The 18,335-nt window shown below is 38.5% G+C and overlaps 1 protein-coding gene across 1 annotated transcript in view; it reads left to right on the plus strand.

The window, feature by feature from the left end:
- Positions 1-18,335, plus strand: part of Mrps27 (mitochondrial ribosomal protein S27) — a 90,315-nt gene that overhangs the window by 54,781 nt on the left and 17,199 nt on the right. The gene's annotated exons all lie outside the window — the stretch shown is intronic.

An 18,335-nucleotide genomic window follows, 5' to 3' on the forward strand; every position in this document is an offset into this window, starting at 1 on the left:
AATGGCTTTCATTCAGTATGATTGAAACCAACTGATTTTATCTTTAACTTCTGAAATGACAAATCAAATTCTAGACAAACACCCCTTTTCCTGAAGGGTAATTTTAATTAGAATAGAACCCTCCTGATTTGCTGTTGATACCCTGATTAGGGCACTAGGAAGCCCCAGTTGTTAGTAGAAGGTTGATAAAAAATTTGCCCCAAATCACCTAATTTCAGTACGAGGCAGGATAGTTTAATGGTTTAGAGTTCCAGAGTCAGATCCTAGGTTCAAATCCTTCTCTTATTTCATATTGACTGTGTGACCTTGGAAAACTTATTTAACCTTTTGATGTTCAGTTTTCTCATCTATAAAATAGGGATAATGTACTCACCTTATAAAGGGTTTTTTTAAGGTTGTTTTGATAAGTAAATGAAATAATCTTTATTTAAAAAAATTTTAGAGAGTGGATAGTACAGTGACTAGAATGATGTAAGAGTTAAAAATGGCAGTACACTGATTTTATTATTGAATATATTATCTGTGTATTGTCAGTTTGAGTGCCTGAAAAGAAAAGAATTGTGTGAGGCATGGGGCTGGAACAGTGATAGAGAAGTATTTACATAGGGGCGTGTTGACACTGACTTAATAATATGCTCTTAGCTCCTCCCCCATTTTTAAGAGGTGGAAGGGGAGGTTGCCCGGGTTGCCCACTATGTTGCCCAGGCTGGCCTCGACCTCTTGGGCTCAAGTGATCTTCCTGCTCTAGGACCCCACACTGTAAGCCTGCTGCACCACATGTGGCTAGGATCTTAGCCCTTTGTCTAACTCTGTTCTTACTTAAGAGGTGTTTGTGTATGTTGAATATATATCAAAAAATGAATTACGTTTTAGATGTGGCAAGTAAGTTCTACTTTATAGAGCTATTAAATCCTGAATTTTACCTTAATTTGGTGAATAAAAATGTTATTCGTATTTCTTGGCTGCAGACACTTGTCTGAAGAAAAGAAGAATGGTAACCAGACAGCAAAAAAGCATTAAACACTTCAAACAGCAGTCCTGATTTTTGAATGACCTAAATTCACTAAAGTAGAACTTTTAACTCAATCCTTTGCATCTTTTTATGCCTTGAATGGGTACAAAATAAAAGGTGCCTAATGACATGGCTTGCGTGTAATGTCACATCCCATATGACATTTGCAAAAATTTAGTTGTATTTCCTGGAGGAAGCTAGTGCTATTAAGTGCTGTATCACTGCAGGAACAAGAAAGTGATCCTTGTTGCCTGTGCTCATGTGATGCTAAATTCACTAACTCCTGACATTTTTCTGCTTTTTTCTGTTAGGCCATTACCATCCCCTCCATTTAAGGCAAAAGGGGAATTGGCTTTATGTCAATGCTGAGGATGAGTGGGGGTGGTTACTTTATTTCCTGTTTTCCTCTTGGTTCTTCCTCTTGTCCCTCCCGGCTTCCATCCCTTCTGTAAATACATACACATACATACATGTGCACACCTGCACCATGAAGCTAGGCTGTGGCACTTGCGTGTGCTCTAGTCCAGCCTCAAAAACTGGCTTCAGAAGTGCCTCAGTGCTCTGCTAGGCTTCAAATTAGGTTAGGTGTTCCTGTTGTGTTCATTTCATGTTACAGTCACTATGCCCCCAAGCTTTGGGGCTCTTAACATCTTATAAAACACTACGTTTTTTTTGTTTTTTCTTTCCCCTTTTTTGTTTTTATAATGATGATTATTATATCACCTCTTTCAAGAATTATTCATGGCATCTGAATTTGTATTTATTTCAGATTTCAAATTAAATTACATTTTGCTCCTAAGTACTACTCACTTATTTTTTAATTAATTTTATTGATGACTTCCCATTTTTTTACTTTTATTTTATTTTATTTTATTAGTTTTAAATGGATATTATACTCTTTTTTAAAAATACTTTTTTAAAAAAGTATTTCTGTTCAGATTCAAAGTTAGGGAAAAACTGAAATTTTGACTTGTTCTTTATAGATGTTCAGGCTTATAGTATGTTTCTTTGGGGCTTCAGAGTTCAATAGGCTTGGGATTAGAATTCTGTTTCCAGCTAAGCTGGGAGACTTTGGGGCAAATTAGTTAGCATCTCCTGATCCAGATTTCTCTAAATGTATAATGAGGGGTTATTACCACCACCTCCTAGAGATTGTTGTGAGAGTGGGTATAAAACAGTGTGTCTGGCACATTGTAGGAACTCATGTATGTCTACCTTCCTTTTCATTTGAATAGGAGCTTTCCTTCCAGAACATCCTACCTCTGCTATATACTAATTTTAATTTTATAGAATTGTTTAAGACTCTGTAGGGCTAAAAATTTCCTAACCTTTCTTTCAATTTTAGTTGGCTTTATAGCTAGAGATTTGGGGAAGATTTTTGAGGTATTTTGTGTTTAACTGGAGCCTGATTCATGGAGAGAAGTATTAGATTTGGAGTCAGAATATCTTGGTTCATTTTTTGACTCTCTCTATACTAACTTACTGGGACTCTATTTTTTCATTTATGTAGTAGGAAATATAAAAATTCATCACTTATTTAACCTCACTAGATGACTGGGAGAATCAGATGAGATAACGTTTGTGAGATATTTTGTAACTATTAAATGTTCTTCAAAGTTAAGTAAATTATTATCATCATTAGACACATCATGTGTGCCTCTTTCCCACTGGAAGGCACAATTATGCTATGAAACATTAAGATTAATTGCTTATTTCCACAGCAAAGGATCTCATTTTGGATGATCCCTTACTATGAATTAAGTCTAATAATTTGATATCAGAAGTAAATTAATACCATTGAAAAGCCTTGAATATTTATAATTGCATCAACAACTCAGTATTATTTCTGCCACAGAGACCTGTAGGTTGAAAACTTACATAATAAGGAGGCAATTGCTCTATTTCTGTGGTTCTTGACTGGTTACTATAGCACAGATTAATCCAGCATAGAATAACTTTGGGGTCAGGTGACAAATGCGCTATTTCTCACATTTTTAAATTATGGTATAATTTACATATGTCAAGTTCCCTTTTTTAACTCTTTTAAAAATTTTGATTTGCTGTATATGACAATAGAATGCATTATAATTCATATTACACATATAGGGCACAATTTTTCCTATCTCTGGTTGTACACAAAGTAGAGTCACATCCTTAAAACATTATGTTTAAAAAAAAAAAATCAGAGCAGAAAAGATCCTATGGCTGAAGTTTTACCCTTTAAATTCAAAAGTCGTTACAATACTACATAATTTCATACCTTTTTAAAAGAGAATTTACCAAGCTTGATTTAACTGTTTCATTATTCAGAGTGATCCTGAATCATGTTGTTATATATTGTTATCCTTTTTCCCCCAGTTTAGAAAATATATCTTATTTCTCGGTAACATTTAGTATGCCATGCATCTACTGAGGGTTGGGGCGGGGGAGGGGGTGTTTTAATATATGTGTGTTTTGTGGTTTAAAATAACTTCAGTTTGCCCTGCATAATTTTTGCCGTGTTGTCAATAAGGTATTTTAGACTGAACAAAGGATTCATAGTGTAGGGATTTGTTTTTGGACTCCATTGAAAGATGTTAGAGTTGAAAGCGTTGTTAAAGATTTCATCTAGCCTTTTGTTTTGTAATCTATTGAAATTGAAATCTAATAAGTTAAATATCTTAAGAAGTTTCGCCTTCCATTTTTAACAAAGGGTTATGACTGATGAAATATATTTGAATTTTTATATTCTTTGTCATTAGTACTTTTAGATTATTATATAATCTGGTGACCAGTTCATAGACATATCAAACAGCTTGTGGAAGTCTCCTGCTTAAATAAACATGGTAGATTGAAGAAATGTGCCTATCTCTAGTCCCTACCAAAACCTCTACATAAATATGACAATAAAAGATAGAAAAGGAAAAATATCCAAAAAATAAAGAGAGGAGAAAGGAGATAGTAGCAAAATGTTGGAAGCTTGAAAACAGGTGGACAAAAAGCTAAGGATTTGCTTAGCAGGAGAAGAAAGTTACCAATGTAAACTGGGAAGAGAGGAGGCCCAGAAACAAAGCAGTCTATATAAACCTTAGGACCCCAGAAAAGTTCATCAATATAGCAGGATTCTTATGGAGAGCCAGTGGAGCTGGAGCAGGAGGACTGATGGGAAGGCCTTATAAGAGGTAGTAAATGTCCCCAAATGCTAGAACTGAGTTTGGTGGTTTGCTTTCTGTAGAAATTGAGTCAGAAGGACTGTGGCCCTGGAGATACAATTATGCCTCAGTGAGGAATTGGAGGAGTTCTTTCTGGGAAAGTGACCAGCCCAGAAAAAAGACCGGTGGGTTTGGGGGGTGGTCCTCCAGCAAAGTATCACTACTAGGCTACCCTGGCAATGTCATGAGGTGAAAAGTTAAGTATGTTTTGTCTTTATTCTACATTCCTCCCATATGAACATTCTGCTGCATAAGGTGCAATTCTAGTGTTCAGAGTTACACCTTTTTTTTTTTTTTTTTTTTAAATAAAGCAGGTTATCTAAATGCAAGCACACTACTTCTGATGTTCAACCAGCAGTCCATTTCAAACCAAAGGAAAAGCCACCTGTGTTGGAGTCATTATGGGCTCTTAGGCTGGGTTTTTATCCTTTCAATTTCAGTTTCCTACTCTGTAAAAAGGAAAATGTATATATAATGCCATAGGATAATGCCTGATACAGTAAGTGCCCAGTACATTGGAGTTATTGTTATTTATCATCATCTCCATCATCATTCTCAGTAACAGTTAATATTTTGGACAAACTGATCAGGGCAAAAGAAGCCATTCTTCCGTACTTTTTTTATTTTATAAATATTCGTTCATTTCCAGAAATAAACTGAGTGCAAGTATTGCTAATAAATTAGACTGTCTTATGGTGGCATGGGATAGCACAAAACCCTAGAGACAGTCAGATTCTATGGTCACCATAGCAACAGCCTGCCTGATCTGTCTCTCATTTTTGAACCTCGTAACACAGCATCCTAAAGCACAGTTATTAGTGGTTATTTGTATCCATAATCTTTTTCAACATGAGAAAACCTATTGGGTGTTTGTTTTTCATAGATATTCCATTAACTTAGTGGCCTTGTTGTCATGTGGTTGCTGTCAACAGCTCTGTCTACATTGCCTGGAAGAGCTGATGGCTGCATCTGGGTTGGGAGCAGAAACAGGAGCTTTCAGCCCTAAACTCTTTACAGGTTGCCACGGGTGCTTAAACGATGGAAACAGGGTTCTTGACCCCAGTGGGGGAGCAAAGATACCAGGCTGAGGCAGTGGCTTGTGCAGTGGCTTTCCTTTGTTGCTCATTTCCTGTATTTCCCAGCTTTGGTTGGAGACATGTTCTACATGGGTACCTAGTTCCTCCTGAGATCTTCCTGAAGCACAGGTCTGAGCCATGAGCAGTGCTTGGCACTTCTCTTTTGAGTGGTTCAATTTATCTTCTGTTGTCATTCACATTCCTAGTTTTCTACTCTAAACAGAGGCTGGTGGACACTGAGCTGCCACATGGCTCCAAATACAAGCTCTGTTGTATTATAACTGCCTTCCGAGCTGTGGAAGCTAGTCTGGGGGCAGAAGAACACTAATGGGTAAACTAATTCCTCACTAGATCACATACATCCTTCTCTGTTCCGAGCCTTTCTCTATCATAGATAACATCCAGAACTCTGCTACCAGTCATCGACTGACTAACACAGCCCTACTCTGATTGGTTTTAGCCTTTGTAATTGTAAAAAGCCTTTTTGTTCTCCCTTTGGCTTTGCCCTCCAGCTTCTCCTGTGAGACAGTCTCCAGAAGAATGAGAGCGCAAGGGACTCTTTACTCTCTTACTGACTTTGTTCTTCCTACTTTGTGCCTAATAGCAATCAGGCATTTGCTGTATATATGTACCCAGCACTCAGTAAGCCATCTACCATATAGATGAAAAGAGTCCTAAGAGCTCACATTTAATTCCGTGGCCCTATGCATGTGGCTACATCGGCTGCTCTGTCCAGTGTTTCTGAAATCACCATGTGCCAGGCATTGTGCTCAGCAGTTTACATGCTTTATCTCCTTAATCCTCATATCAATCTAGAAGTGGGTACCATTTTATTTTCATTTTACAGAACAGGCTCCATAGTCAGTTTCCTGAGGTTATAATGTAGGAACAAGTTCCATCTAATGTCAACTCTTGTATCTTAATAATTCTCTGTTACCAAAAACAGTGGGTCCCCAGCATGGCACCTTTAAGAGGTGGGGCATAGTGGGAGGTCCTTAGGTCATGAGAAACATCCTCAAAAGGCATTCTGGGGCTGCTGGTGTAATAGCCCCATGGTAGTGTGCATGTTTAGTATATGGAAGACTCTGGGCTCAATCCCCACTAGCACAGTGAAGGGGGGGGGGGGGGGAAGTTGGGTAGAGAGATCATGGGATCCAGTGTAGCTCTGCCTCTCTCTGCTTCCTGGTTCCATATGTGAACTGTTTGCTCCACCGCATGTTCACATCATAATTTTATGACATCACCAAACCAATAAGGTCACCCTATCTTAGACTTGAACCTCCAGAGTTATAACCAAAATGAACCTCCCTTTACTTCATAAGCAGCCTTCTTCAGCTATTTCATTGTAGTAAGGAGAAAGCTGACTAATACACCTAGCCTTGGAAAGGGCACCAATCCAGATATAATGCCATCAAGCACTTAATCAAATAGACTATTGTAATAGTATATGTTAATATTTCTACCCTCCTTAGTTCCAAAAAGGATTAGAAGCTGTCAGAATGTTTGCCTAATTTTCATAATAACCCAGTGATTTAGGGTTACTATGAATGACAAAACTACTTCTCAAGATAAATTATTTAGCCAAGTCAATAAGTGAGTCAGAGCCAGGTTCTGCTTCAATAGAGCAGCGCTGCATCCGAGATGTCCTGGTGGTGGTGCCTCTGAGTTTCCACTGTAAAGGTGGAGTCAGTCCTCCCTCATGTCTGAGCCAACAGTCATTTTGTTGCTTCTGTCCCTGACCGGAGAAGCACATGTTATGTGGTTTGGCTCAGCTCTGTCAGTCAGGCCCTTGAATGCAAAAGCAAAAACACATGTACCTTAAAGTAACCCAGGTTCAAAACTTGCATGAAAATGGCAGACATCAACTTTCCTCCTCTGGAAAGTGAAAGGAGGAGAGTCCAGCTTTATTTCAGATATAGCGCCCCCCCCACACATACATACATACATACATAGAAGAAAATTTGGATTCATGTTTCTACTGACCTGATTTTTTTAATGTTGCATAAATTAAAAATTGCGTATGATTCTTACAAAACGATCTTTGAAGCTTGTAGCTGATCCAAAAAATGCTTGATTTTTAATAATGCAAATCCAGCTTCATAGCAGGCAAAGAACACATTTATTCATCTTTGTCACTTAGTGCCCAGCATAAATGATGCCTTGATTTGGTAGGTTGACAAATGAGTGGAAGTGGAAGAGAACAGCTTTGCCCTCATCAGATGCTTCATTTTGTTGTAAGAAGTCATTCCATATAAGGTCCACAAGTAGAACTATTCTTTCTCTAGTTTAATATTCAGCTTTTCCTTGATGTTATTCAATGTTTAAAAAAAAGAGAAAGACAATAAAAAAGCTTCCCTGCTTTTTTTACTTATTTATTTATTTATTTTTGTCTGAAATTAATGAGAGGAGACTTGTACCTATTCCTGGGGCTGCATGGGTTGTAGCCGACTTGTAGGGTAGACGGCCTCCATGCTGCCATGCTTGAAATTCCACTTAACATGCACTTGAAGGGATAAGCCCCACCCCTTCCTGCTTGGTGTAATTGTCCAGCATTGTGAGCTAATGATGCTTAGGAAGCAAGGGAAACAGAGGTATTTTCGTAGCTTATTTCTTCTTCCCCTCCCACAGAGTGCAGCCATGGTCTAACATATGATCAATGAGCCTAGCCCTTTTTAGGATGCAGAAGATGCCTCCCTGTGTCTGTGGCTCACAATGGCAAACAATAGACACTTCTGCAATGATATTTTGCCTCCCTGGTGTTCAAGTTTCTTCAGTTAAGCCTGTCTGGAATCTGTTTAACCATTACCCACCAAAGCCTTTTCTTTTTCTTCTCCTTCTCCTCCTCCTCCTCTCTTTCTTTTTTTCTTTCTTTCTTCCCCCCCCCCATAATATAAAAGGGGTGAAGGTGGAGGATTGGAACAAGGGAGAGAAAGACTGTATTTTTGCCAAGGAGCTCTCTCTTCTTTCCCTATGACTCATACTTAGAAAAGCAGAGGGACTTTGGAAAGCTGCCTGTAGTCACATTGAGGCAACTCTCCTGGCACTTTTAGACATTGTTTTAATCTTCTCAGGCAATAAAAGATGTTTTTCAAATTGTTCATTCCCTTTTTCTGGGCCAACCTAAGAGCTTTTGTTTTGCTGAGGCATGGTGTTTTATGGAAAATTCACCAGCCAGAACAGATGAACTCAGACCTTTGTATTGGCTTATTTCTAAAGAAACAGCTCTCCCATATTCAAAATTTATAACCATTCTTTCTTATGATTGTTAAAGTACCAGCCCTTAGCCTTTTTACAACTTGAAGCTTACATTTGGTCAGTTTCATTTTAAAATACTAGTTTGGGTTTGGTTCGTTAGAGGAATTGTCTAGTAAATATAGTCATTCTGTTTTTGTTTTTGGGTTTTGTTTGTTTTTTAACCATTGGGCAACACAAGAAAGCATATGGGGACTGGGAGCAGAGCATAGGTCACTGGGTCACGGTGTTAGTCAACTTTCTGTTACTATAACAAATACCTGAGGTAATTAATTTATAAAGAAAAAGGGTTTATTCTTACTGACAGTTTTTATAGTCCTTAATTTCTAGTCCTTAATCACGTGGAGGCATTGCTTTTTGAGACCTTGTCTCAAAAAATAAAAGATCTGGGGTATAGCCCAGTGGTAGAGCACCCCAGTACCTCAAAAATAATAATTAAATGTACTTGAGGGACTTTGAGTTTACCTTTTTTTGATTGTATCATTGCATATTAAAATTTTAGATGCCAGCTTACAGGCTCTGCTATCCCCATAATAATCTACTTTCCGAAGTAGGTGGCAGGATATTCACATGGTGGGGGAATGGAGGTTACTGGAATGGAGTAGAATCAGATATGAAATGAATGATAGCTTGTTTGACTTCAAGTTGTTATTCACTCATTTGTATTGCTGCATTGTGCTGGTTTAATAGAAACTTGTTATTGGCTGGTATTTAAATGAGTGGATATAAGGTCATTATTCTTTAGAATCATTAAATTTAAGCGCTAGAAGGAGATTTCAGGGGCCTGGTGTATATACTGTGTGTGAAAACATACTACACGGGCAGAATACAACAGTTACTAATAGGGCATTATGTAAAAAGGTGAATGTGTAACTGATGTGATTCTGCAATCTGTATTTGGGGTAAAAATGGGAGTTCATAACTCACTTGAAACTAATGTCTGAAATATGATATGTCAAGAGCCGTGTAAGGTTTTGAACAACCAATAAAAAAAATAAAAATAAAAAAATAAAAAAAATAAAAAAACATACTACACGGGCCAAACAAAATTACCCGAACACTAGACTACACCAGGCCCCACATCTTTGTCCCTTTTCCTCTGCCATCATCTTTGGTCTCCTCTTGCATTGTACAAAACAGGCAGCATTTCCTCCTGGCTTTGGCTTTATAGTCAGGATGATACTTCAAAACTGGAAGTGAATTACTATTTCAAATATAAATAATACTCATGAATTTCAATATATATTATTGATATTTATAAATCTTAGCGTTGCCAAATTATCAAGCACTTACAGATGTAAGACACAAAATGATAGGAAACATGTCCCCTGCCTTTTAAGAGCTTAAAGGCTTAATAGGGGAGTCAGTAGCATTACAGAAATAGAAACTAGCTCTGAACTTGTGGGTTGTATAACTGGAAGGAAGTCCAATGTCCAGTCTTACTTTTGCTATAAACAAAAAATTCTTAGAGATTCGACTTTTTAATATATAAGAGAATCAGAATGTTTAAAACATTGAGATGCTTTTTATTTAAAAGAAAAAATCTTATTCTTAAGAAGTCCAGATTAGTGCTGAGCCTCTCTTCCCTCAGAAACACCCCTAAAGAAATCCATAATCTCACACAAATGCACATGAATCTGCTCAAAGTGGCTTGCTTCTCTGCTTCATGTGCGAGTGCTACATCTCCTGGGCCAGGCTCTTTTCCTGCTCATTTCTCTTGTGGCAGACCTAATCCTCACAACTTCACTAAGCCTAGAATACCTCAGAAATACTGCATTTTATTTCTGTTTTATTCCTTTGTTTTCCTTTGTCACTTCCCTTCCCTCAAAATTAGATGTACTAATGATTAATGGATATATGTTATTTTCCTGTCTTAGTCATGATTCATAATTTTACAGAAACTCTTTGAGTTTTTAGTCTGAGCCTTTGTAGACATCAGGAAATATCTATATCTTTTTGAAACTAGTTTATTCATGGCTCATAGGTTTCCTACTCAAAACCAAAAATATTTCCCTATCTCTGCCTAAATCAAGCAATCCAAAAACTTCATATGCTTTTATAAAGAGGATTAGTTCTAAGATCTAATGTTTCTCAACTTCCTGATGTTCCTAGCCAAAGGCCCTCTCCTCTTAGCCCAGCCTTAGCCTGCTGGGACTGTTCCTAGCCCAGAACCTAACCGTGAGCCAGTGTGTGTGCATCTTCAGAGTGACCAAAGAAGTCCCAGCAGGGGATTCTGGGTGCACTTTCACTAACTGTCAGTTGGTGGCCACAAAGATAGCCATTTCTGCTTTTAGTACCATCACAAGGAAGGCACCTCAATAATCTGTAAATACTTCTTTCTTCTCCCATTCTCCCCACAAACACTCTTCCCAGTTTATCCACATACTTTGGCTTTTAAAGGCTGATAAAGTCATGTTCCAGGCCTCAGGCAACAAGCAACCAGCTTCATTCTGACTGGCTCCTTCATAAACCTTGGAAGTGAGAAAGAGCAACTGAGACCGACTAAGGGTCCAACTATGGGTGATTTTTTTTCCTGTATCAGAAAAGGAGAGATGTCTTTTTAGATTAGAGTTAGAGGAAATTGATAGATCACCAGGGATAGAATATAAAACCCTGTGCCTACCACAGGGTGGCTACTTGGTAAGTGCACATTTCATGAATAAGGTATATGTCTCCTGGATTGAGAAAGGTAGATCTGACAAAACAGAAGAGAGAATGATTTGACCATGTGTGTTCCATTTGTGATTGAGTTCTGTACTATGGGAGGACATGGGGACTAGGTGTATTTCTCCTGGAGTAGTTTCTACTATGTCATAGTACACTAGTGTGTTTCCAGGTGAGATGCCAGTGGCCTCATTTTTAAGCCCTGGGCCTGACAAATTCAGATTCAGATATCTAACAAGTCCCTCTTTTATCTATCTTCATTTCAAAAAATGTGTTGTTATGCTGCATTCATTTAGCACTTCACATTTGCAGGATATTATGCCTGTGTTCTTCTCTACTTAAAATCCACTTACTTATCACCCTTTTTAGAATGGCAGGCAGGGATACCAGAAGGTCTAAGGACTGTATATAGAACTCAAAACTACTTGAAAACTGGGTTTTAATTTTTTTTCAAATTCTTCTTTGGAAAATACCAGAATATAGATTGTAAACCTACCAACAGAATTTTTAGAATGCTGGAACTCTTCTCATGTCTTGATTAGAGTGGTGGCCATTCAGCTGGATGCATTTGCTAAAACATGTAGAACTACAAGACTGAAAAGTATGCATGTCATTGTATGTCCATTGTATTTCTGTAAATCTGACCTTAAAAATGAAAAATATTAGATTTCTATAATATAAAGATGAAATTTGGTCATTTACTGCATTTTCACCACTTAAAAATATATGTGACTGGAGTATACTCAGTAGTAGGTTGTATGCTTAGGATGTTCAAGGCCCTGGCTCAGCCCCAAGCACAAGCATATATATAAAATTTTTCTATTATCTTTTTTTGTTGTTTTATTGTAAGGATTTTTAATATGTGGGTGTATCTTATATTTTTAAAGAAAGACAGTTTTATTTACATTGTGGGGTAGATAGTAAATTAATTGAAAAGATTCAAGGCCAGACTGATTGACCTTTGGTAGATTATGGGGGGAAGTAGTCCTGGCATTTGGTGCATTTATTTAGTGCAGGCTCAATAAATGTTTGTTGAAAATCAAAATTAACTGAAATTCCTCTTTAAGAATCTGGAGCCAAGTGTGGTGATGTACCTATAATCCCAACAACTCAGGAAGCTGAGGCAGGAGGATCACAAGTTCAAGGCCAGCCTCAATGTCTTAATAAGACCCTATCTCAAAATAAAAAGGACTAGGGTTGTAACTCAGTATTAATGCACTTCTAGGTTCAATGACCAGTACCCAGAGAGTGGGTGGAGGGAGAGAATAAATCTGGGATTTAAAGCAGCAAAAAGATTTTAGTCAATAATACTGATTGTTAGTTGGGGCTTACTAATAATTATTACTTTTGAAACTAACAATTCTGAAACCAGAATTTCTGACAGGATGAAAAGAAAGAAAGTCATTATCTTTTTAATTATCTTTTTAGAAGGAGAAAGTGGGTAGCAATGATTGAATTAGATTCTGGTTTAGTCACATGACTCTCGCTCTTTGGTTCAAAGAAGCACTCAACCCTTTTGACAGTTGTACACTTGCTTCATTGATAGCGTTCCCAGTCCTCACTACAGGCTTTAGAGACAGCTGCTTTTCTTCTTGGCAATCTTGCTTTCCTCCTACCCTGACCCCCCTCTCCCTTCCCCGTATATACCCAGCTCAGTGGCTGAGGTTCCCATCTGGAAAGCCTGTTGCCACAGGATACAGAATTCACTAGGGAAGAAGGAAAGCTGCATGTGTGTGGCTAAGCTTGGTGGCTGTCATAATCAGATAAACAGTGTGGAAAGCTTGCTCACTCATGTGGAAGAGGCAGTGGTGAAGCTGCTGGGCTCCAGGCTCTGTCTGGCATTTGTACATGAGGCCTGCTCAGCCTGGAGCATTTTTATTTGTGATCCTAGATGAGCATTGCCACTTTTGCCATTCAATAGTAATAAACGTTCATTTGAACCCCATGGTAGAACAGCTATACCTACTTTTTTAAAAAATATATATTTTTTAGTTATATGTGAACACAATACCTTTATTTATTTTATGTCATGTCAAGGATTGAACCCAGTGCCTCACACATGCTAAGCAAGTGCTCTACCACTGAGCCACATCCCCAGCCCCTATATCCTACTTTAAAAAAAGTAAACGATGAATTTGAAATAAGAAATCCCCTGTGACATTCACACCCTGTAAGGGCCTTTCTATAATATTACAGCAAATTTCTAGTATTTTTTCTTTTCACTCTTTAGACAGTGTTTTGTGTGTGTGTGTGTGTGTGTGTGTGTGTGTGTGTGTGTTGATGGTGGTGGTGGTGGTGGTGGTGGTGATCCCAGGGCCTCACACATGCTAGGCAAGTGCTCTACCACCGAGCTACATCCCCTCTTTTCATTCTTGACCTCTAATGACCTCCCTTCTCTTCTGAGAAAATGTTAAAATATCTAAATCTTCCACTCCCATGTCCATTTTGCAGGCAATGATTCTGCACTTTTGCCTTTCTGGCAGCATCAGTTGTCAAAAAACAGAATGCAGGCCAATGCCCTGAACAGCTCTACAAATGACCTGATTTGGGAAGAGATGAAGCTTCTCAGTTCCTGGCATTGGTTGGCCATGATTGGGCCTCTTAGGCAAGCTTTGGCTTCACCTAGAAACCCTACTTCACTCTGGGGAGAGATCTCTTCTCCCATAGATACCAATTTTTAAGAACCAGAGCTAGAGCTGGGGCGTGCACTTCTTCCATCTGTCTTCCTTCCTCCAAGAAATACACAGGTCTTTAGAATTGTTCTAAGTTTACTCACATTTTATAAGCTGGAAACTCAGAGTGGCTCTTGCCTTCATGAACACATCATTGGGGTTATTTAGGTTGCGTTTGTTTATCTCTTCCACACTCACGGTTTGCCTGTCTTGGCAGTCTGCTGTCCTAGGCAATAATAAAGCTTTTGTCGAGGTGAGCCAACAGCTGATGGCATGGGGCACAGAGGGGACTCCTACAGTGGCCGTCTGTAATCTGCCAGGCTGGTGGTCGGAGCAGGCAAGAACAAAAGCTAGTCTGTTTGCAGGCAAATTGGAAACTTAATGTGTTAGTTGTGTTCTTCTCTCATTGCCTTTCTCCTGGCTGAAAGTAAGAGTGCTCAGCCAGCAGTCCAGAGATTGATCCAGGCCAAGTCCCCATCCAGAGTCTACCTGCCTCTTGCAGAACTGAGAGTTAGAAAAGGGCCCACATTTATCCATGTGAACTGCTTATGAAGTTATTGACCCTGGAATTTTTCCCACACTCACCAACCAAAATTCAACCCTTACTTGGCCCAGTGTTTTTCTGGTTTATGTTCAAAATAGCTACTCACATAAGTTCCCTAATTTTCTCTTTTTAACACTGCTTGGGGGTTAGAGAAGAGTTTACTTGCTGCCTGACTGGGAAATGCATGAATTGCACTTTGGGCAGAATGTTTCATAATACGTGTATGTTGATTCTTATTCCTGATTTGAAGTGAGTTTGTTTTTGTGGTAGTGGGGATGAAACCTGGCACATGCTAGGCGAGTGTTCAACCACTATGCTGCATCCCCAGCCCCACTCATTTCCTAATTTGACATACTGTTGGCAGTTGCTTGAAAACGTCCTCTACATTTGCTGTCATATGGATTGTTAGGTCTTAGAGAGCAGAGGTCATACAGGTAGCCATGCCTGAACTATCCTGATAAACCTCTTCAAGGGCTACTATACAGAGATGATTATGAGTAACTTTCTTTTTAGACTTCTAAGAATAAAGTGTGAGAAGAAAAGACTTTTGAGAAGAAAATTATTTTCTGTTCTTCCATGTGTTGAAGTTTGCCTTAGAAAGTTAACAAATGGCTTTAAATAAATTTTCATTTGAGCTTTAAAGGTCTATAGCTAGGTTCTCACTGTCATCTTTGTTATAAGTCTAAAAATAACCTGCTGATCATGAATAAGAGGTTTTTGGTTGGATATAGTCATGAATAGTCATAGGTCTGGGTTAAAGTTCAGCAACAAAAAGTGTTGGTCACTGAGACATCCTAAGGCAGAAGGTTAGGTTGAAAATGAGGATTAGGTCTAAAGTACTTGGGTAAAGGAGGAAATTGGCATTTTAAATTTTGGTTTATTTTAAAATGAAAAATAGATTAAATCTAATAACCATTATAACAAAAATCCTTTAGCATCTAGTGGTCCCCTTGGTCTTTGGCACTTTACTCCCCACCTTGTATTATTGTTAAATACATGTGTATGGGTTTTTTTGTTTTGTTTTGTTTTGGTACCAGGGATTGAGCCCCAGGGCACTGTACCACTGAACTTTACCAGCAACCCTTTTTATTTTTTTAAAGACAGGGTCTTGCTAAGTTTCTGAGGGTCTCACTAAAATTTCTGAGGGTGACCTTGAACTTGATCCTTCTGCCTTGGCCTCCTGAGTTGCTAGCATTACAGCTGGGTTCCACTGCACCTGGCATGTGTATATTCTTTTTGTAATGAGGCCTCATATGGGGCATTTACTATTCCTTATACATACTATAGATGTTAGCAAAATCATCAGTACATAATAGCATTTAATACCAATGTTGATTGAAGCTGTTTTTTTATTCACTGAAAATCTATGGACCAAGAATTGTAAGGCCCAAGTCACATGGAGCAAGTCAATTGATTCCCTAATTACCAGGGGAGTTTACCAAGGGAGTATCACTATCATAGGGGCCATGCACCTGACATTGCACTTGACATTTTTCCTTTAAATATAAAAGTTGGTTCTAATGTAGCTAGGTGGTAGAACATTTGCCTAGCATGCACACGGCCCAGGGTTTAATCCTCAGAACCACAAAAATGTTAAAGAATAAATGAAAGAAACTACATTGGCCAATGCACTTGTTTGTTTTTGTGGTGCTAGGGATTGAACCCAGGGGTGGTCTACCACTTAGCTACACTCAGCCCTTTTATTTTTTATTTTGAGACAGGTCTCACTAAGTTGCCCAGATAGCCTCAAACTATCAAGCCTTGGCCTCAGCCTCCCAAGTCACTGGAATTAAAAGCATGTGCCACCAAGCCCAACTGGCCAGTACATCTTACACTTTCAAAATTTTAAGAGTAACAAGGAAAAGGAATCAAGCAGTTCAGCTATTGATTTGAAAATGAAAAAGAAAACATGAAATACTGAAAGTTGTATTTTGTGGTTTCTATTCAGAAGATCTCATTAGAACTTGTATCTAGGGCACCTACACAATGCTTTTCTCTGGTCAGGGAACTCTTAATCATGAACTTAATTTGACATATTTTTATCTTTCAGATTTTAAGAGAGCTAATTATAAAGATAAAAATTATAATGAAAGAGACATTTTCCAGCCAAAACTAAGATATTAGAAAAAGAAATAGGAAAAACTGGGGAGGGCTACATGATCATAATTCTGTAAAACATCTTCAGATCTTATTTTGCCAAACATCTCACCAGAGAACTAATAAATAGCCTAAATTAAATACTAGTTCTCACTTCCTCTCCTTTTTTCAGCTTTTATTTTGGCACCTATTCAGAACAAAACTATCCCAGTGGCAGATGGCAGGAAAGAGCGTGTGGCAGATTGAATAATCAGCCTCTTAAAAATGCTAGTATTATTACAGTAGAAGGGGTAGAGAGAGAAAAGGGGAGGGGAGGGGAGGGGAGGGGAGGGGGGATAGTAGACAATAGGACAGACAGCAGAATACATCAGACACTAGAAAGGCAATATGTCAATCAATGGAAGGGTAACTGATGTGATACAGCAATTTGTATACGGGGTAAAAGCGGGAGTTCATAATCCACTTGAATCAAACCGTGTAATATGATGTATTAAGAACTATGTAATGTTATGAACGACCAATAAAAAAAAAAAAAAAAAAAAAAAAAGAAAAAAAAAAAAAAAAAAAAAAAATGCTAGTATTAGCCTGTGTCCTCAGCTCTTGAATTGGCACAAAATACTTTAGCTCCAAGTTTGTTTATTTTTTCTTTTCTTTTCTTTTTTTTTTTTTTTTTTTGGTCTATACTGGGAATTGAACCTAGAGCCTCTTCAATGCTAGGTCATTCCTTCTTTTTTAAAAAGATTTTGAGCCAGGCTGGTGGTACACACCATAATCCTACTTACTTGGGAGTCTGAGGCAAAAGGATCACAAGCTCAAGGGCAAAGTGGGCAACTTAGTAAGACCCTATCTCAGAATTTTAAAAAGGCTAAGAAAGAAGTTCACTGTATGAGTGCCCCTGGGTTCAGTCCCAGTACTCGAAAAGAGTTTTAATTTTTGTGGAACCCAGAGATCACCCTACTTCCTGATGGTTAAAAGCCCATGTGGGAACTTAAGACATGATATGAGATAGGAAAATCCATCCTAATCAAAACAGATTAACAAAAAGAGTGAGTACAAAGCCCTGGATATAGCCTCCTCACATTCCTTGCTCTACTCCAGCTTGATTTTTTGTCATAGAGCCTGAACAGCAAGAAGCAGCTTCCACCCAGGTGTTAGCAATGTATGTGCACTGAGGCAAGGGCTGCATTCCCAATTCCTTTGTGGTATTGCTCCGTGTATACCTCATCTTACTGTTGGACTGGTGCACACCTCATCTTCAGCTGTTTAGAACTTGTTGAACCTCTAGGGAGCTGGGGAGGCAAGAAGAAACAGACCAAAGGGCTAGAATGGAGTTGTGAAGAAGATGGTGGGTTGTGGATGGGTTGTGGATCATGAAGGACATGAAAGTTCAGATTGGCTTGTCCTTCTTCTCCTCCTTCTTCTCCTTCTTCCTCTTCTTCCTCCTCTTCTCTAAATTTCTGTTTTTCTTTTTTTGTGCTCATTGCTTTAAAACTTAAAATATGAGTATCAGCTTCACATCTCCTTTGTATTTACATACTGCCATGATTAATAGAGTATGTTCTCCAAATAATGTCTTGTAAATATCATATTAAAATGTTGAAGCAGAGGTACTAAATAAGGATTTTTTTTTTTTTTAATGCCAGGTATTGAACTCAGGGCCTTGCCCACTAAGCCACATCCCCACCCCTATTTTGTATTTATTTAGACGCAGGGTCTCATTAAGTTACTTAGTGCCTCGATTTTGCTGAGGCTGGCTTTGAACTCACAATCCCCCTGCCTCAGCCTTCCGAGCTGCTCGGATTACAGGTGTACGCCATTGCGCCCGGC

This window comes from Urocitellus parryii, chromosome 1 (genome assembly GCF_045843805.1).
Source record: "Urocitellus parryii isolate mUroPar1 chromosome 1, mUroPar1.hap1, whole genome shotgun sequence".
NCBI classification, from domain to species: domain Eukaryota; kingdom Metazoa; phylum Chordata; class Mammalia; order Rodentia; family Sciuridae; genus Urocitellus; species Urocitellus parryii.